Source organism: Cnephaeus nilssonii, assembly GCF_951640355.1.
Source record: "Cnephaeus nilssonii genome assembly, chromosome: 9".
Classification (NCBI taxonomy): Eukaryota; Metazoa; Chordata; class Mammalia; order Chiroptera; family Vespertilionidae; genus Cnephaeus; species Cnephaeus nilssonii.
In genome coordinates, this window is record NC_137080.1 from 34,031,109 (window position 1) to 34,052,312 (window position 21,204).

General features: G+C 40.7%; 1 protein-coding gene across 1 annotated transcript in view; it reads left to right on the forward strand.

Annotated features, from left to right (window-relative positions):
• The window catches only part of HS3ST5 (heparan sulfate-glucosamine 3-sulfotransferase 5), a 238,389-nt gene that overhangs the window by 132,198 nt on the left and 84,987 nt on the right, over nucleotides 1-21,204 (forward strand). Inside the window, exon 3 of the mRNA XM_079780268.1 lies at nucleotides 4,753-4,866. The gene's annotated coding sequence lies outside the window, so the exon portion shown is untranslated. The remainder of the gene's footprint in view (nucleotides 1-4,752; nucleotides 4,867-21,204) is intronic.

Sequence of the window (21,204 nt, forward strand, 5' to 3'; positions counted from 1 at the left end):
GGGATATCTTTTTGTTACCTACACTCTTGGCAGAGAATGTGCCTAAGTCTAGCTCTTGGGTGTGAGTATCTATCATTCATTGTTTAGTGAACCGGGGAGCAGGACGGAGAGCAGGACGGAGAGAAACAGAAACAGATGGCAGTGGAGGTAATTGAGATACCGGGTAACTCGCAGGCATCCCGGTAGGCCACAGAGCAGCACTAGTGTGAATGCAAGAGAAATATTCTACACAACTTCACTGGATGTGCGGGCTGAGTCTGACTTGACAGCCTGCTCAGAATTCAAATTCCTACAGGGCGGGCTAGGGTACAGAAGGTTTGAGCTCATGTCAGAGAATGGGGGCAACAGATTCCCCCCAACTATAAGGGCTCATTGTAGAGTAAAAGGCCCAGGTTTTAATAAAATATTTGAAAATTCTGCACATATTGGCATGAGAGGGTATTAGTATTGGGGACAACAGATTTTTGGTATTGATAGGTAAGCCACCTCTTAATTAACTCACACTATTTTGCAAGGGAGACATATTTTTTGTGGCATTGGTGGTGTTTGTAAGCACTTAGAATGCTTCGACCTCTGAGATGGAGAACTGGGGAGAGTGGGGTGCAGATCTGTGAAGTGAGGCTTCACATTCTGCCTCCATCACTTACTAATAATGTGACCCTGGGCAAGTACCTCAGCATGCCCAAGCCTCATTTTGTTCATCTATAAAATGAGCCTAATAATATCACCTCAGTCAGCATTTGGTTCAGTGTCTAATACATACTCAGTACCTAATAAACAGTAGCAATATCACTAATAAACAAATGTGCACAGTATAGCAGTTTTGCATATCAAGGGTTGAGGACATTCATAGATGTCACTTCTCACAGCACCAGGAACCCAACGCTGAATGTCTATGGTGAGTGTTTTTCAATATTCTCATGTTCTGTAGGCCAGGAAAAACAATTCTACATCACTAGCCCTTCTCTCTTGGTTCCTGTATATATAATCCATGCTGTTTGTCTAAACAGAAGTTAAACTCAGAACATTTCCTGGAAACACTTTCTGATTACATCATTAAACTGATTCAAAGAAAGTGAGGTTCAGAGGCTTGCTACACACACATGAATCACCTGCTAAAAACAGTGGTGCCTCCTGAATGTATTAAGGGCAAAATTTACTTATAAAATTTCGATTCCTTTATAGCTTAACCCAGTGGTCAGCAAACCGCGGCTCGCAAGCCACATGTGGCTCTTTGGCCCCTTGAGTGTTCTAACGCCACTTCTTCAAAATAGATTCGCCCAGGCCGAAAACCGACTTCTGCACATGGGCCACGAAGTTTCAATTGCACTGTACGTGTGCGCCCACATGTGGTGTTTTGTGGAAGAGCCACACTCAAGGAGCCAAAGAGCCACATGTGGCTCGAGAGCCGCGGTTTGCCGACCACTGGCTTAACCACTCATAGCTTTGATTATAGACTATTATTGCCTGGTAGGTTAAAGGATCTCTCATATGTATAGAGGAAATATCAATTACATATATTTTATTCTACTATAGGATGGCCATGCCAGAGACCCACAGTCGTGCCCAATGTAAATGGCTCAATATGCGTTCACAACTGAAACCAACAAAAGATGCAAACTGATTCTAATTCATTTTAATATAAAAATGTCACGGCACTTTTTGAGCTATTTTATAATTAATTTCAAAATAGATAAGGCAGTAACATCAAGGTTTAGCTAATTATGTTTAAATTAAATATAAGCATTTAAAATAACCATTATAATTAAATACAAGACTCAGGCAACTAATCATTAAAAGTAGAATTGTTAACTTAAGATTTATCATTCTGAAATCCCTTGTATTGCCTTTCTAATGCATTCTTTTCTCTATAAATGAGAGACAAAAGGTATCTCACTGAAGTCATACTTAGTAAAAGGTCAGGGTTGTCAATTTGATATTGAATCAGTGCAAAGAATCTGCTTTACTACAGTCTCCTAGATACAAAACTTCAGTTACTATTTGCTAAACCATGTCCAACTTGACTTACATCTTAGTTCTATAAACATCTTAGAATCATCCTAACGATTACAAAGTATTTATTACTGCCAAAGAAAATGGACATATTTTGTTTATTTAAAAAACATTTTTATAAAGGAGTCTCTGAGGAAGAAAAATCTAAATTTTGTGATTTAATTTTTTAAGTTAAAATAATTTACTACAACTTTAATACCATCTCACACCTGTCAGAATGGCTATCATCAACAAATCAGCAAATGACAAGTGCTGGCGAGGATGCGGAGAAAAGGAACCCTCGTGCACTGCTGGTGGGAATGCAGACTGGTGCAGCCACTGTGGAGAACAGTATGGAGTTTCCTCAAAAAACTAAAAATGGAACTCCCATTTGACCCAGTGATCCCACTTCTAGGAATATATCCCAAGAAACTAGAAACACCAAACAGAAAGGATATATGTACCCCTATGTTCATAGCAGCATAATTGACCATAGCTAAGATTTGGAAACAGCCTAAGTGCCCATCAGCAGATGAGTGGATTACAAAACTGTGGTACATCTACACAATGGAATACTATGCTGTGGTAAAAAAGAAGGAGTTCTTACCATTTGCAACAGCATGGATGGAACTGGAGAGCATTATGCTAGGCGAAATAAGCCAGAGATAAATATCACATGATCTCACTCATTTGTGGAATATAATGAACAACATAAACTGATGAACAATAACAGATCCAGAGACAGAGAAGCATTGATCAGACCGTCAAACCTCAGAGGAAAGGTAGGGGATGGTAGGGGTAAGGGGGAGAGATCAACCAAAGGACTTGTATGCATGCATATAAGCCTAACCAATGGACACAGACACCAGGGGGGTGAGGGAATGAATGGGAGGGTCGGGGGGGAAGTAATGGGGGGTTAAGGACACATATGTAATACCTTAATCAATAAAAAAAAGAAAAAATGTTTTAAAGAATAATGAGGAATACAACTGAATAGCTTCATTTTATAAATATAGATATATACTCCAAACTTTATGTTTGTAAGAATATACAAGTATATTGATATAGTCAAATTTGTATATATGTTTGTATATGTTTAAAAAATAACCATTAGCTAGTTCTTATTCTGGAATGTTATTCATTTAACATAAACCCTGACACATGGCAGGTGCTTAATCAATGTTTGCAAATTTAAAAATATATATACATATATGTTTTCCTATTATCTATTGTTTTTCTGTGGTCTGGAATTAGTACAAATGTTAAGAGTCTAAAAGTGAGCAGTGCCTTTCTGGGTGGAAGAGGGTGATTTAAAGGCAAGTTAGCTTGTTTTGCTCCTTGTACTAAACACCTGCAATTAATGATTGTCACATTGTTCTTGTGTTGTAAAACTGAACTAATTGAAGGTACTACCCTTAGGGGATGAATTCTACAGTGTAATAAATGTTGAGTGCCCTCTTGAGTTTAGCGTTTTAATTATACATAATTATAATGATTTCTGTTTATTTGAGAACTTTAGAAATAATTCTAGTTTATCAAAAAACTCAGAAGCAGAATAGTTGAGGCTTTGCTTTATTTTATGTTGAGGTCAACAGGCCTATGAACATGCCCAGACATTCTCAGGAACAATGGAGCCAGTTTACAGGTGGGCACTACTGACGTGTACCATGTCCTGAATTAAATGGAGGCACTTATGTCTACTCATTCTCTGATTTCCCTAGAAGTATTTGGGCAATGTTGGGATTGTGAGGAGAAGAGCTGACAAGGATTCATGTGGAAGAACTGGAAATAATGTAATGCAGTATGAACCGGAGAGGAGAACAATAGATTTGATAGCTAGTTATTAACCAAGTGTATAAATTTTTAAGGTCTTTCCTCTTCTTAAGAGGTTGTGTGTGTGTGTGTGTGTGTGTGTGTGTGTGGTATGTGTGTGCTTGTGTGTTTGCTTTGCACCCTAAATATATTTGCACACAAGAGACCCAAGTAAAATATGGGTATTCAAGATAAGTATTCTGGCCATTTTGGACTAGAATAATTTTTATGTCTACTATTTTCAAATATATACTAGTGATAACAATAATTAGGATTGGGCTCCTACAATCTACTCAATGTCATATACATTCTTAATAACCGCCTGAAATAATGAAATCCTACTTTTTAAAAACAGTTTGGCATTGCAAATTTGTTTCATTGCAATCTGTTTCATTTTCCCCATCTTTTTCTATCCATCTACGCAACACTTTAATTTTAGAGCCAAATATGTACTTTGCAGCTAGAGAATTACTCAGGTCTTCTGATAATCTATTCAATTTAGGAAGCAGCAGCAATTGTTTAATATATTCAAGTAGTAGCAAAGGTAAGAATGATTGATATGGATAATAACATCCTATAAAAAGGTCTGTCTGGAGGCACGCAATATTAGCAATTTTAAGGAGAGTACATTTAACCACTCTCGCCTAAAAAGCTCAGCAGAACCAAGGTCCTGCTATAAGAACATTATCTGAAAGTACATATGAGTATGTCTCTGATGAAAGGGAATGAACAATTACATAATCCAGGGTTAGGCTCAAATGTGAGCTCTGCTCTCATCAGCAAATTGTTTACTAAAGAGACTGGAAGTACCATTTAAAAAAGGAAATGTTCTGATCATTCACAATATATCTCTCCTTCCCAAAGCCATATTTTTAACCAGTGCTACTAAGAAGGCAGGGGTGGGGGAGAGTAATTGGAAACTCACTTTGTCTCTGCCTCTACCCTCAGGTGCTGACAAGCAGGGAGCAAGCCCAAAAGACAGGCCATAGGGAAGGAGAGGCCATGGAATATCCACCAACCAGATAATCATCGCTGGAACAACCGGGAAGTGTCTGAATGTAGGTATGTGCACTGAAGACTTCTGTGTGCGCCTGTGTGTCATACACCCCCGTCCCATCAGCCTTTTGAAAGCACTACTTGGCATCCTGGCATATGTGTGCGTGTGCACAAGGCCCCGCAGAAACCCCGGGCAGCCCTGCAGCAGGAAGTCCTCTTCATTCTCTTGGGCTTTTAAATCATCCTACAACGTGACTTACACTGCCTCCTGCCCTCTAGCCTCAGTGTTCCCATGTGGAAACCTTCCTCCCGCGGACACTGAACACAGAGTCTGTGTCCTTGCTCTCCCCACGCTCTGACCATCTGAAATAACTCCCAGTTCCTCGTGGCTGGTTTTAGTTCTGGTTTCCCTCCAAGACCTAAGTCAAGTTCCACCTCCACTGCAAATTCTTGCTGCTTTCTCCATCCCCAATATTTGCTTTTATCCAAACTTTTATAGCATGTGTAGTTACACCCTTTCTCTGGCATTTGACAACTTGATCCACATACTGCTTTTTTTCTCCTTATGCATGTGTCCTGTGTCCTCAGGGCACCTGTTTATTTCTGGAAAGGCAGGATCTGCCACATTCTTTTTATTTATTTTTTTATTGCTTAAAGTATTACAAAGAGTAGTACATATGTCTCCTTTTTTTTCCCCATTGACCTTCCCCCGGCCTCCCCTACCCCCCAGTATCTTGCGTCCATTGGTTATGCTTATATGCATGCATACAAGTCCTTCGGTTGATCTCTTACCTCCCCCAGCCGCCGACCCCAACCCTCCCCAGCCTTCCCGCTGTAGTTTGACAGTCTGTTCGATGCTGCTCTGCCAGAGCAGCAGAAATGGGCATGTAATGAGCTGTGATGATGAAGTGAGGCAACAGAGGGCAGGGGTGAAGAACACAGGGCCTGAAGCCACACTGCCTAAGTTTGAGTTCCCGCTCAGCCAATTACTAGCTGGGTGCTCTGGTCAAGGTTGTTTGAAAAAAAAACTTCCTGTGCCTTAATGTCTACATCTCTAAAATAGGAGTAGTAATTCTACCCATCTCCTTGAGTTGTTGTAAAGTTCAAATGAGCTAACAAATTTTAAAAGGCTTAGAATATGTAATACACATAAAACACTCAAAAAATCATTACCTAGTTACTACTGTAGACACAGTAATATTCCATCTCAGTTTTCTCATAATGCTATAAAATACTGTTATCACCATCCTACAAACAGGAGCCCTGTGGTCCTGAGAGGTGGTGAATAATAAAATATATTCACTTGCCATCAAAGAGTAAACTACAAAATTTATAAATTTTAAAATCATTTTATTCTATTTTAAATTATTTTGGAGAATTTACCAAGAGCTCTGTTAAACTTGGCAGGCTAGCCTTCTTGGAATCTCTTCATTTTCTAGGAAATCATCAAGTCTTGTTCTTGTCGCTGCCAAAATTCCTTGGCCGCTGCTGCTTCATTAGTGCATCTGTAGCACTGAGCACTGTGCCGGGATGTAGTAGATGATTGATAAATCCTTGGTTAAATTAAATTTTGTCACCCTGCTGATACATTAAGTATACTCTGCCCTCCTGGCCCACCGCTTAATTACAGAGTAGCTTTAGAAATCCTCTGTGGACCTAAAGAAACTACCTTCAGGTAAAATATTTCCATGAGAAGGGATTGGAAGAACTAACATTTTTGAATGCTTATCTTATTGTAGGTTTGCTGGGGTGTCCTTTCTTACTTTGCGAACATTATTTCATTTAATCTTCAAAATACCCTATGAAGCAGGGATTGTTACCCCCCATTTACCAACCAAAAAGCTAAAATTCAAATAGTTTAACCAACATATTTAAAAATCACACAACTGGTGGGAAAGAATTTCCAATGTAAGTCTAACCCAAAGACCAAGAAATGATGAGGCAGTAATGGGGTAAAGTGAGGCTCAGATTCAGTCATGAGGCAGATCCTCTTGACACAACTTCAGGTGACGCATGTGCCTCCTTATGCCTCAGTTTCCTCAGTTATTTTGAGTATCAAAATATTTTATTTGTAAATGGCTTCGAAATTATCATTGATACTATAGACATAAGCTATAATTATGGGTCTGGTGAACATAAACACTCAAACAGGTAAGAAGTCCCCAAAAGGTTTGAATTCCCTAGCAGGTGATGGGAGGAAGGTGGAAGCAATGAAAGGAAGTGAAGACTGAAGACAAAGAAATGCCATGCCTGTGGAAGCGTCTGGGGGCAGATCTAGAAGAGATTATTGTAGCACCAGTGCTGATTCAAGGCTGTTCAGTTGTCAGTTATCCTTATAATATGTTAGATCATGTTTTAAAATGTAGCTATAATGGCCACAATTACTAAACCAAACACTGGATATATAGGACAAAACATTGGAAATCAGAACTGTTGTATATGCAGCCATGTATCTAGTATAAGGGATGGTTGTGTGGCAAGCTACTCATCTGAAGGATTAAGAGTAATATTATCCTTAAATACATGGTTCTAAAACTACCTGTGTACCATAGGGGGTGGGTTGGGCTGGAAGAGGTTAATGGGGGAAAAGGGAGACATATGGAATACTTTCAACAATAAAGATATTTTAAAAACAAAGATCAAAAAATAAAACTACATGTGTACCTCCCAGAGTACCTGAAACCCCTAAGGGCCTCAGTGGGATACTTGAAACAATTTCTTCAAAAGTTTTTCATAGAAATTAATGGCACTTCATTTGTTGCCGATTGATGTCTTGTATTGAAGGGAAGTAGATGTATTTTATGAGTTAATAAACTATGGCACACATTTAGTTAATAAACTAAATAACCATATGCCTCACTTATTATGATAGTAAAAACAGTTCAGTGTTATAAAACTGTAAAGTGCTTTCCATTTCTTAGCATTTAATTACATCCCTACTGAGTTTATAGAATAATGAATCTCATCATATGACCTATTGCATGTATTTAGATTTAAGGACGTTATCTATATAATAAAAGCCTAAGCAACCGTTATGGCAGGACCACCAGAATGACCAGTCACTATGATGCGCACTGACCCCCAGGGGGCAGACACTCAACACAGGAGCTGCCCCCTGGTGGTCAGTGCGCTCCCACAGGGGGAGTGCTGCTCAGCCAGAAGCCAGGCTCACGGCTGGCGAGCACAGTGGTGGTGGCGGGAGCCTCTCCCACCTCTGTGGAAGTGCTAAGGAGCAGCGAGCCAAGCGGTAAGGAGCAAGCAGGCAGGCAGTAAGGAGCGAGGCATCCGGACTGTGAGAGGGCACAGGCTGGGCTGAGGGATCCCTTCCCCAGTGCATGAATTTTGTGCACCGGGCCTCTAGTTTACTATAAGAATATACCCATATTCTTTCTTTTCCTTTGTTTACATAATAAATTCCAGAAACCATCTACCGGATTTTTTTTTAAATTGTATTTTAACTTGATTGAGAACAGGCAACCTAGCTGATATTTTAAACAGTATTGAAGAAATCAAAGAGAAATTAAGAAACCACTTTTGTAAGTGTCTTTTGTCAAAGCTTGCCTAGAGGAAGCCTCCACTTCCAAGATCTATGGCTGAGATGGAGAATCTATGATCAATTGCTCAATTGCATCTGACCAATTTTAACTGTCAAGTATTTTGAAAAATATAGCCTATGACAATAACACATTTAACCTATTATAATAGCCTCTTTAATATTTGAACTTTATCATTATTGTTAATTATTAAGCACCTTGATGGTGGAATGGCTTGTAAGGATAATGATTGGTGTAATGGAGCAACAAATGGCTAATTTGAGGAATATTTTTAGAGTGTATTCCTTATCTATATATATAAAAGCCAAGCGACTGGAACGACTGGTTGCTATGACACGGGGGACCTCTCACGGCCCCTCCTCCCAGCCAGCCCCGCCGCTGACCCTCCCACCCCACCCCAATCAGGGGCAGGCCAGGAGGCCAACTGCCTGTGGCCCCCTGCCCCCACTGGCCCGGCCCCAATTGGCCCCCCCACATCCCCTCACCCCGCACCGGCCTGGCCTGATCAGCGGGGTGGCTGGCCAGACCCCACCCATGCATGAATTCATGCACTGGGCCTCTAGTAAATTATAAGTCACTATACAAATATTTATAAAAATAATTTTCACAATACCAAATTATGTTTTTTTGCAAAGTAGTGAAATATAATAGAGAAAATTTTTCCTACTTCTATTACTTAAAAAATATTTGTGAACATGGGTTCTTCAATATATAGCAGGATGGTACCTGTCCAGGACAAGACTCATCCTATATAATAAAAGCCTAATATGCAAATTGTCCCCTCGGTGGTGGTTCAACTGGGAGACTGGGAGTTTGACCGCTCGCTATGACATGTGCTGACCAGGGGACGGAGCGGAACATGGCAGGCATCGGCGATGCAGTGCTGGCAGTGGGCGGCAGTGGAGGCACTGCCAGCCCTGATGGGCCCCGACGTGAGCAGGACCATGGAGGGATGGTGGAGCAGGTGAGCAGGCAGTGCCAGGCCGAGGCAGGTGCGAGCGGGGGCCCGATCGCCCCTGCCAATTGCCCCACAGATGGCTACCAGCAGCGGGGGGCGGGGCCACTGCCCAGCTCCCAGGCGCTGAGGGAGCCAGGTGGAGGCCTGATCGCCCTGCCAGTCGCCCTGCAGACAGTGACCAGCGGTGGCAGCAGGGGATGGGGCCACCACATTGCTCCCAGGCACTGAGGGAGAAAGGGCAAATAGCAATATTAAAATATTTCTTCTAATTATTTCCCTTTCAATGTGCACAAATCCGTGCACCAGGCCACTAGTGAGAATTATAAAATCTGCTATTCATAGAGTACCCGTTCTGTGCTAGACCCTTTAAAATAGATCATTCTTAGTCTTCAGAATGTCCCTGCAAGGATATTTTGTTTTCCTTATATGTCCTCCTATACAATTGGGGTTCAAATAGGTTAAGAAATAGTTGAGTAAACCAGTAAAAAGGTAGTACCACAATTCAAACCCAGATTTTGAGACTCCTGTGCTCATGCTTTTAACTATTAGGGAAGCCATTTGCCTCCATAGAGGATGGGAGGTAAAAAGTTAAACACACACACACACACACACACACATACGATAATAATAGCTACAATTTATTAATGTGCCATGTACTGGGCTAGGTGTCCTAAGTTCCTTATCCTAATATACAGCTCAAAAGAGACTCCATCTCAGATTTTCAAATGAATTGGATATTAGTATTCCCATTGTCCCTGTGAGATATTTAATTACTGACATAAGATGGCACACCTGATAAGTAGCAAAACTGGGTTTCCAACTCAGGTCTTGTCGAGTTCAACATCCATGTTTTTTCTAAGAATATTATAAGCTAAAATATAATACTTTTATAAACTAAAGACTCTGGACTGCTGCATACTTATATTTTTTTCTCTGAATGTCTTAAACTGATTTCAGTTTTGTTTAGAAATTATTGAACTTTCTGTTAGTAAGGAACTTTCGGAAAATTAGTACTAATTCAATAAATATGCACCACTTTGTGTTTATCCTAATGGTGCTCAAGTTTACATCAAAGTCAGATTTTAACATTATAACTCTCATGTGCTCAGCTTATATTTTACAATCTAGAATTCTACTAAGAACTTAAAAATTAAAACAGGTTTATGAAACTCCAGAAAACTGCCCCGCATGCATAAATTGCTGTTCTGAATACCGCAAGTTACAAACACAACTATCTTTCATCCTAATCTTACAAGAAGCCTAGAGCAGCATTTTGCATTCATTCATTAAACAAGTATCACTGATTGCCCACTATTTTCATAACTGTATGCTAGGGAGATTGGCAGAGAATAAGAACGCAGACCCTGACCTCAAACAGCTTTATAAATTAATTAGGGAAAAAAGACATGGGAACCATTAAGCAACAAAAATTGAAGTTAAGTAACATGGGAACAGTGAAATAAATTGTGTTTAATGAAAAAGAAGAAGAGAAAAAAAAGACTCCTACAGTTTCATGGCTGGAGGTGCTGGCTATGGGTTAAAGAAGTGAAAAAGGCCTCACAGAAAAAGGCCACTGTCTAGACAGAGAGGATGGACGGTACCGGCCAGGCAGGCACTTGGGGTGGAGGCGGCCGGCAGCAGGTGCATTTATTATCCTGAAGGCTTGTTCAAGGGAACTGGAAAAGACAAGATTGGAAAAGGAGGTGAGCCCAGATAGCCAGAGGCTCTGATTCCAGCTAAAGACTCTGGCCTTTGGCCTCAAGGTGATGGGAGTCATTGAAAATTTTTGAGCAGGGAAATGACATAATTAAACAGTGCTTTAAAAAAAAGATAAATTTGGCAGAACTGGGCAGAATTAATTTGTACAGAGAGTACAAGAGCAAAGAAACTACAGCAATAATTCAGTTCTAAGGTGATGAGGTTTTGGATAAAAGTGACAGTGGGACTAGAAGGAAGAAAATAAATGCGAGAGGTAGGGCAAAGAAAGACGAGAGAAGGCGATGACTAGATATAGGAGAGAAAGACACAAAATAATTAATTTTAAATTCTGTTTGGGAAGTTATATCGTTTACAAATTTTGTTTTCGAATTAATTGGACATCATCCATAATATTCGTGTTCTGAGACACCACTGGATTCCAGGAAGACCTTGCTTTTATTCAATGTGGCTTTTTTTCTAGGCAAATTTACAGTGAAATCCTGCTCCCAAAGAGATAATACTTTTATGAAAATGCCTGAGAAAATATTTGTAGCTTTACATTATAGTAATAATAATGCAGTTATAGGATGGCAGAATGCTTAGATGAGTGATGTAAATTCAGCTAAACAATGATGTTCAATTTGTTTCCAAAATTCTAATTTATTGATTTAGCTATTGTTATGTTTTCTACCAAAGTGACTTTTAAAAACTGTTTATTGGTTGTCTGCATTAGATCACTTTTACAAATATGTTGATATGATTCTCTAGCAGTTTGGATATATTTGGTGCTTCCTCCCAGGATAAATCCCATTGTCTTCAAAATGTCCCTGTTTAATTATTGTACTTGATGGGAAAAGTGGGCCATAAAGAAAGTGAATTAATGATTTATTAAGGGTAGTATGAGAGCTGAAGAATTTATCTTTCCTTTAGGTCCAGTGGACTTCATTGATCAAATAAGACTAGAAAGAAAGAAATATTATTTTTGGTTATTTAGGTTTGGTAAAAATACCCAGGGCCAGGCAAATACAACCTTGTTCCTTAGAACACTCTCTCCCTATCTCTCCCTTTCTCTCTCTCTCTCCCTTTCCCTCTCTCTTCTCTCCATTGCATTACTGTGATCTATATATGTATCAGTTACTTTAAAAAGCAAGTGTCACTTTAATATTACTTAGATACTGTTTTTAATGCATCAAGTAAAACATATTGTGGCTTCCAATATTAATTCATTCTCCACTTAGCATTGTTAAAAATATTTATGATCTGCTAGAGAGCAAAACATATTGTTATCCATTTCCCCCCGCTTTGATAAAAAGCATTCTTCCGCTGTTTTCTAGGAACAAAAGTTGTCAAAGTTTGATGGTAATTTATGTTGTCAGTGCATTAAGTTGATTTTATGGCAGCCAACACAACTATTGTCCATTTATGAAACCAAGGATCACTCTAGGTCTCCACAAAGGCCATTTGATACCTGCCCTCTCATTTGACTGACCTTGAGGGGAGTTGAGTTTGGTAATTTATGGCAAACACCATCTAGAAGACCTATTTGCAAGATTCACTGTCATTTAGTGCTAAATGATCATTGCTGAGTCCAGGGACAATGTGAGCTCCTGACAGAGCAATCCCATAAAAAATATTGCCTACCCACCCAGGTGTCCTTTCCAATTATCTGAAGTAGGAATTAATACTTTTAAAAGCTGCTAGTTTTTGAAAGGTTATTACAATTTATTCCAGCAGTTTCTTTTGCACATTATGATGAATTAGTTTATTAGGCCATTATTTTCCATGTCAGCTTTTTAGAAGATTGAACCATAATGTTGAAACATTAGTGTGAATGGCAAACATACTATTTTACAGCTGAGTAATATATTTCTTTGAGAAAAAATGTGCTCCGTTTTTAATAACAGGTAATTTTATGTTTATGTTCACTAATGCTGTTGTCAGGCATTATTTATTTCTGTTTGGTAAGAACTGGAGAATTTTCTTTCAAAATGTTAATGGTGGCCTAGACAGATTTTAGAGTCATAGTAAGAATATATGACTTAAAAGTAGAAATTATAAATTGTGTTTTCCCCTGAAAGCTAATATTTTGTAAGGTTTCCTTGACACCAATTTAATACATGATTACTTCCAGGGAGAGCTATACTCTTGTCTCAATTTTTTTTTTCTCTAAATATAGTGGACCGGGTAGGGAAGGGGTGGTTCATTTTTCTAAGGTCTTAATGACTTTCAAGTTTTTATTTAATAAATATTCTTTAACTGAAATGATTTGTTGCTTCAGAGATCATTTAGTGATATTCTATCATGTATAGGTATTTTGTAAATAATAATAATTAGCATTTGATAGAGATTTATTTTTCAGTCATTGTTCTCCATTATATGTCTACTAAAATAGTAAAGCAGTATAGGTAACCTCCTATTTACCAAGTATTTAAAAATACCTCTATGTGGGAAAGATTAATTAGAAGTACTTACTCTAAAGAGCATTCAGTGTACTATATTTTTATTCAGATAGCAAATATTTTTGAATGCCTAATACCTGCCAGGCATTATAAAGCTGTGTGCCGTGGGGCATGGTCATAGCAACAGTTTAGGCATTCAATCTTTTTATTTCTGTTAAAGTTATTTGTGTAGATACAGTTTTTACAAAATATAGTTCCACAAAATTCTGAATTTTGAGTAAGCTAAGCATCTAAGCAAATTCGGTAACACTTTGAAAGGTTTATATTTGCTTCCTCCAATACAACAAATGCTTGCCAAAGGAAATATTGTTTTTGTTTTCTCATCAAACACATTTGTTTCTGTAGCAAATGGTTTCAAAACTGAAGTATTTGTTTTTGTTGATATGACTGAAACAAATGTTAGTTTTAGCAGAATTAAGATTTGAAGCATTCCATAAATTTTTCACATTGTGTCAGAGAATTTTTTATAATGTTTGAAGTTAATAATGAGAATTCCAAAGTTTCTTCTTTTGAGGGAAAGAATAACATACATACAGAAAAATGCACACATAATAAATATACAGCTCAATGGATTGTCACAGAGTAAGCACACGGATATAACCAGCACTCAAATCAAGATAGGAATCACCAACATTCCAATAAACAACCTTGCTGCCCCTTCCAGTTAATCACACCCCACCCTCCACCCCCAGTAACCATTCTTCTGATTTATGACATCATAGTTTACATTAGGCTGTTTCTTGAAATTTATAAGATTGCAATAAAATTATTACTTCTTTTGCTAATGTTTCTGAGATTCATCCACGTGGTTGTATTCTGATGTACTATGTTGACATCAATACATGGTATATTCCATTGCTTAAATGTACCATATTTTATTTTCCTATTCTATTGATGATCACTAGATTGATTTCTGTTTGGGGTTTGGCAAAAAAAAATTGTCTGAGCATTACATATACATATATTCATACAGGTTGGGGCAAGAGTAGGTTTACAGTTGTGAGTACATGAAACACTTTACTCTTATATTATTATTTATTAACTAGAGGCCCAGTGCACGAAATTCATGCACAGGGGGAGAGGGTCCCCTCAGTCCAGCCTGAACGCTCTCCATTCGGGAACCCTCAGGGGATGTCCGACTGCTGGTTTAGGCCCAATCCCGGGGATCAGGCCTAAACTGGCAGTCGGACATTCCTCTCACAATCCTGAACCACTGGCTCCTAACCGCTCACCTGCCTGCCTGCCTGATCGCCCTTAACTGCCCCCCCTGCCAGCCTGATCACCCCTAACCACCTCTGCCTGCCAGCCTGATTGCCCCCAACTGCCACACCCCATTGGCCTGGTCACCCCTAATTGCCCCCCCACTGGCCTGGTCGCCTCTCAATGCCCCCCCCCACCGGCCTGGTTGCCCCTAACTGCCCCCCCCACCGGCCTGGTCACCCCTAACTGCCCCCCATGCCGGCCTGGTCACTCCACGCAGCCTGCTGTTCGGTTATTTGGTCGTCCCTCACTAACCCTTCTGCTGGCCTGGTTGCCCCTAACTGCCCCCCCTGCCGGCCTGGTTGCCCCTAACTGCCCCCCTCTGCCAGCCTGGTCGTCCCTAACTGCCGCCCCTGCTGGCCTGGTCACCCCTAACTGCCCACATCTGCTGACCTGGTCACCCCTAACTGCCCCCCTTGCCATCCTGGTTGCCCCGAACTGCCCCACCCACAGGCCTGGTCGCCCCACGCAGCCTGCTGTGCAGTCGTTTGGTCATCCTTCACTAACCCCCCTGCCAGCCTGATCGCCCCATGCAGCCTGTTTGGTCATTTGGTCGTCCTTCACTTTCCTCCCTGCCGGCCTTGTCGCCCCACGCAGCCTGCTGTTCAGTCGTTTGGTCATCCCTCTCTAACCCCCCTGCCGGCCTGGTCACCCCATGCAGCCTGTTCAGTCGTCCGTTCGGTTGTTTCAGTCGTGATGGCCCCTGGCTTTTTATATATATATGGATTATTGTATTATTTCCTATATGAACAATGGTAAGCCTACTTCTGCCCCACCCTGCATATCATAAATATATATACAAAATATTGTATTATATATATACTATAAAAGCATATATGTTGGTATATTCCCAGGAGTGAACTAGCTGGATCTCAGGATGGGCACAGGTACACTTTTGCAGATACTGCCAATGAGTTTCCCTGAGTCCTGGTACTTTCTTATACTCATTATTTTCCTTTGGATGTCAAGCTAAAAAATAATTGGGGAGAACTGGAGTAAATAATTTCCAGGTTTATTTCAGGCCTAGAACTCTGCAATTCAGTACTTGTTTACAATGGAGAACATTGGCATAGATTTCAACAAAAGGCAGATAATGAAAATCTGCCACTTGTTTTTCCATTATACTTCACTATTTGCATTTACATATGGATGTGACTGTTAATGAACCTGAGCATTCACATTATTTGCTAAATAATAAAATTACAGTATCTGATGCAGAAGAGCTGGAAAGTTTTCTGGTTTCCCCTATATGTTCTGTGATATACAGAACATTTTTTGCCAGGCTGTTGGTAATAACGAGACATGCAAAACAGGCCCGCTCTTCAATGTTGCTGGTTGTTTTCACTGAAGGGGTGCAGGGACTGTGTGTACACATCCTTTGGGGTATTTTACACAATGCAAGTATTCCATACATTTTTGTTGTACACATTATCCATTTTGTGGAATGATTTTTGGAGGACAGAGTTCTGGGGGTTGTATAGAATCTTGGCTCTGCCAACTGACTTTGGCCAAATTATTAATCTCCTTTAGCCTTACTCACTTCATCTTTAATGTGGAGAAAATAGCCCCTACTTCAAAGATCACTGTGAGAACAAAGGACATAGCATATGTGAAGCACTTCACACATAGCATATGTCAGCACTGCTTGTGATGCTCAGTAAATGTAGGGTGGTATTATTGTTGTCTTTTTAATTTTAAGATGGTATTTTTACAACCTCTGTCTAAAGATAGTAAAGATTCTGCTGTTCATACTTTATGGATAGATAGGTATGCTCTAAAGTTTATTAGAACCTGACAGCTAGATGTTATTCTTCCTTTTATTAATTTTTCCACAAATATTGATGCAGTAGACTATGGGCAATGCACTATACAAGGCATGAGTATTCCACCACATTTTAAACTCTGCCCCTGGGCACACAGAGTTGATATGGCTTGAAAGTTCTCTGGCAGTTAAAGTACAGCGTGAGTAGGCATGAAGGGGAGGTCTAGACACTCCAGGAAAACTTCCTGGAGGAAGTGACAGCTCAACAACTGACACCTGATGATGTCTAGGCCTTAACCATGTAAGGGAGAGTGGGGTAAGGGATGTTCAGGAATAAGAGCATACCAGGCAGAGGAAACAGCATTTGAGGACTGGAAGATTTTCAAAAAAATTGAAGCTTAGAAGGCAATGGATGAAAAAAAAGAAAAGAAAACATGCCAAGAAGAAAGAAATAAGGCTAAAAAGGCAAACAGGGACCAGTCCATTAAGGCCTTACAGACTGGACTTTGGACTTTATCCTGAGGATAATGAGAAGCTATTGAATGTTTTTTTTAATTAGAGTATCTTTATTAGATGTGTGTATTAGACCATTCTTGGTGAAGAATGGGAATGGAGTGGGGGGAGGGCAGGGGGGACAAGACAGGAGGTAGAAAGATAGTAAACAGGGTAGAAGGTAGCAGTGGTCTGAATTCAGGTCTCAGCAGTGGGAACAGAGAAAAGAGGACGGATAGAAAGCACCTCACTTGGAAATCTAGGATGGTACCATACCACAGCCCTAACCTGGACAGTGGGATGCTTAGTCATAGCAATTACTAAAGGGGAGAATGCAGAAGGAAGAGAAGGTGGAGGTAGAAAGACAACTGAATTGCACTGGAACAAGGTCAGGTTGAAGTGCTGTGTTATCTAAGTATGTGTTGAATAAATAGCTTTGACTTCAGGAGGGAAATCTTAGATGAAGATGTAAATAGCAAGGTAATTGCAGCACCCGTGGGCATAGGGCCGGTTGCTTAAGCAGAGTTTAGAGTGAGAAGAGAGCAGCCTAGAATGGAGCACTGAGGAAAAGCCATATTTAAAATATAGGTGGAAGAAGAAGAACCCGAATTAGAAGCCACAGAAGTGGTACGAAAATATGAAGTGTGTGCTTACCATGACCAATGGGATAAAATGTTTCTGGAAGAAGGAATGAATGGTCAGTAGTGGCAGATGCTGCCAAGGTGTGAAACAGCCTGGGTATTGAGAACTGCAACCCACCAGCTTTGGCAACAAGGGAATAAATCTGTGGAAACTTTGCTAAGAACAGGTTGGCATTGATCAAGTCAAGGTACAGATGATAAATAAAAACATAACTACGGGTTGACGGGCTTCCAGGCAAATATGATTACTAAATAACACAGCATGTAACTATATTAGTAAGAGTTACTCAAAGATCTGTTAAATACATATTTTAAAACTTAAATACAACTACAAAAATACATACCACTTTTGATCATTTTTTTAATGAGTTTTTATCACTGGCTTGACATTTATCTCTGAATCATAAAAATATTCTTTAGGAGAATGTGAATTTTTTGCTCTACTCCAGTTGTTGGAAACTTGCCTCTTGAAGAAATTTAGCTGAGAATTCTGAAGAAACAAGAACGGGGAAGAAGTTCCCTGCGGAGATGTTGTTGTTGTTGTTAATGTTGAAAAGGATAGAATGGGCTTTAAAATAAATAACAAAGAGAAAAGAATAGGATGTGGAAGCATCGCAGACAGGAATCCCAAAGGACAGGAGGGTTCAGGCTCTTGCGTGTGCATATATGCAGAGCCAAACGCAGAGAGAATCAACTCCTGGAGGAGAAGCCGGTGATTCATTATTGTGAGTTAAAAGGGGACATGTTATAAATCATAAGCAGGACAAGCGAGTTCTGTTTTCCCTGCTCTGTTCCACTGTTGAAAATTAATTTTCCTCGGGATTTTTTTTCCTGGTGGCTGTTATTTACAGTATCGCCCGCCCAGGCCAGCTCATTCATTTCCTCAGGCAGCTCCGGTTGGCGCACCCGGGTAAAGCACAGCAAATTCACTTAGGGGGTTGTCGGAACTCTGCGTGCAAGTACTGCTTCCAAATTCAATCTGTAAACGTAAGGTGTGTTTATCCTCACATTTCACACCAAGCCCAGGCCTAGTTTAAGTGGATGAAATTTGTGTTTAAAGGAGATGTAAAAAGGACCACGTCTGGGTAATTTTTCTTTTAAAAAGGTGTAAGGTCACTTAGGCCTAGGATATAATGGGTCGTCTCATGGGCACTACTTCTCACAGTGGCTTTGTTACTTCGAAGGTAGAGCTGAGGAGCTGGTTGTTTTGCGGAGCAGATGGCACGGTCCGTGGCAGAGCCATGCGGGACACCCCACACCCCTGTCTTCCACCTCCCACTAAGAACATGGGCCAGGGACTGAGGACTTCAATACACTCTGTTCTCATTTAATTTCCAGCAGAGCCATGAGGTCAACACTATATTTATATCCACTTTACAGAAAGTCAGAACCCGAGAGATTAAGTAATGTGCCCATGTACACAAATAATAAGTAACAAGACCTGGATTGAAACACATTTTTCCACAAGGACCAAATAGAACTAATGAGTAGTGTGTTTTTCGTGTTTTATTGTTGTTGTTGTTTTGTATTGGTGGGGGTTGGGGGTTGTTTTGTTTTGGGACTTTTTCCAAGTTTTGAATAGAGTCCACTAGCTTGTTATTAATAAAAGACAAATTTATTTTCTTATTATTCTAACACAGACTTCACTTCACTACTGTTTTCTTTTGTTCCTTCATTCTTGAGATGTGCTTATATCCTACTAGAGGCCTGGTGCATGGATTCGTGCACTGGTGGGGTCCCTCAGCCTGGTCTGCGGGGGTCAAACCAGCAGTCCTACATCCCCTGAGGGATATAGTAGTGTGCGAAGCGGCAGGCAGCCAGGGAGGACCCCGAGCCCGGGCCAGGTGCTACACTGCTCCCGCTCATCCCGTCCCAGCTGCACCTGCCACCACGGTCCCAGTCTGGGTCGGGGAGGAACACGCAAGGGGAGTGTCCATGGGAGAGGCTCACACTACTGCAGCTGTGCTCACCAGCCAGCCATGAGCCCAGCATCTGGTGCCCGTTGGTCAGCTGAGCAGCACTTCCACTGTGGGAGCACACTGACCACCAGGGGGCAGCTCCTGCGCTGAGCATCTGCTCCCTGGTGGTCAGTGCATGTCATAGCAACCGGCCAGTCATCTGGTCATCTGGTCGCTTAGGCTTTTATATATATAGATTATTATATCTTTTAGGCCACTAAAAATTGGGGGAGAAGATGAAGAAAGAGATACTTTATTAAGACAGTCACTATCACAATTTAGTCTCATAATAAGATAAGACATGATAGTCAAACTATATTAGCATTAAGCAGGAGAAAGATTATTTCATGTAATAATTAGCATGAATTTGTTCAACAAATGCTGTTTGAGCACCTACTATTCACTGGGAGGCTCTTATGTGTTGGGTCAATGTCCGTACACATCCCAGGAGAGAATGGGATGGAGCATGAGAGGGGCAGACAGTAAACAAATATATAACAAGGACAGTGGGGAAAGAGAAGGCAAAGTCAAGTAGGTAAGGAGTGCCAAGGGGATGGGAGAACTAAGGTTGTGTTCTCATGGAAGACTTTTCAGTGGCATAAGTTTCACAGAGGCCAAAGGAGCAAAGCCTACTGAGTGAAGTGCATTCAGGAAAAGTAAGCCTGACTAGCAAATGCCTAAGGCATCTGAAGAACTTGGTGAGTGGCTGGGTGTGCCTACTTCTGCCTTCCCCCAAGCAAGGCGAGTGGTGTGGTGGGAATGGGGGAAGGGGAAGGGATAATTGGTCGCTATTAAATCAGGCAGGGTGATGAGGCAGGGTGGTCTGATCTTGGAGAGTCCTGTAAGCCCTTTAGTCAAATATAGTAAGCAAGTCACATTTACAATTAATGTTGCTTTAATATATCCAATGCAAGTTTTACCAGTTTTTTTTCTTTTTTGGGTTTCTTTTAAGTTATAAATACTGCCGATTGGATGATTTATCCTGAAACCAAGAAGAGCAGGGTCAGATAATAAGCAAACCGCCACTCCCCTCTGCTCCCTGGGGCGGGCGGCATAACTGATCACAAGATTCTCTAGTCACACTGCAAAAGGTCACACTGGCCAACAGATGAACCGCTCCAGACACAGCCTTTAATACGCAGATCTTTCCATCTCTGCCCCAGTTCCACCCCCAAGCATTAGTAGTACAGCCAAATCTCCAGCAGCTGGATATGCCTTAGCTTCAGCCCACTGCCTGACTCGGGAACTAAAATTCCCTTGTGATTCTCTCCACTCCCCACTCAACCCCCTCTTGACCCCACGTACATTCAGTTCCCTCAGGTCCCCTAGGTAATTCCTCCCTGTTCAGTGTTGCCTACTTGAAGGGTCTGAACTGCAAAGAGCTGCAACCAAAATAATCTTGACCTTTCTGTGCCTTACCGTCCTCATCTGCATATGGGCCTGGTTTTGTCCAGCCTGCAGGACTTCTGTGAGTACTGAGGTAGTAGCTATTAATAAAGTGATCTAGTTGAGTCCCTGATCTGATAGAAGAAAAAGGAAGGAGAAAAGAGGTCCCAGAAATTTGAAATACAAGTAACAGAGGTGAAAATTGCTTAAATTTTGCACTGGCCCCATAGTTTTAC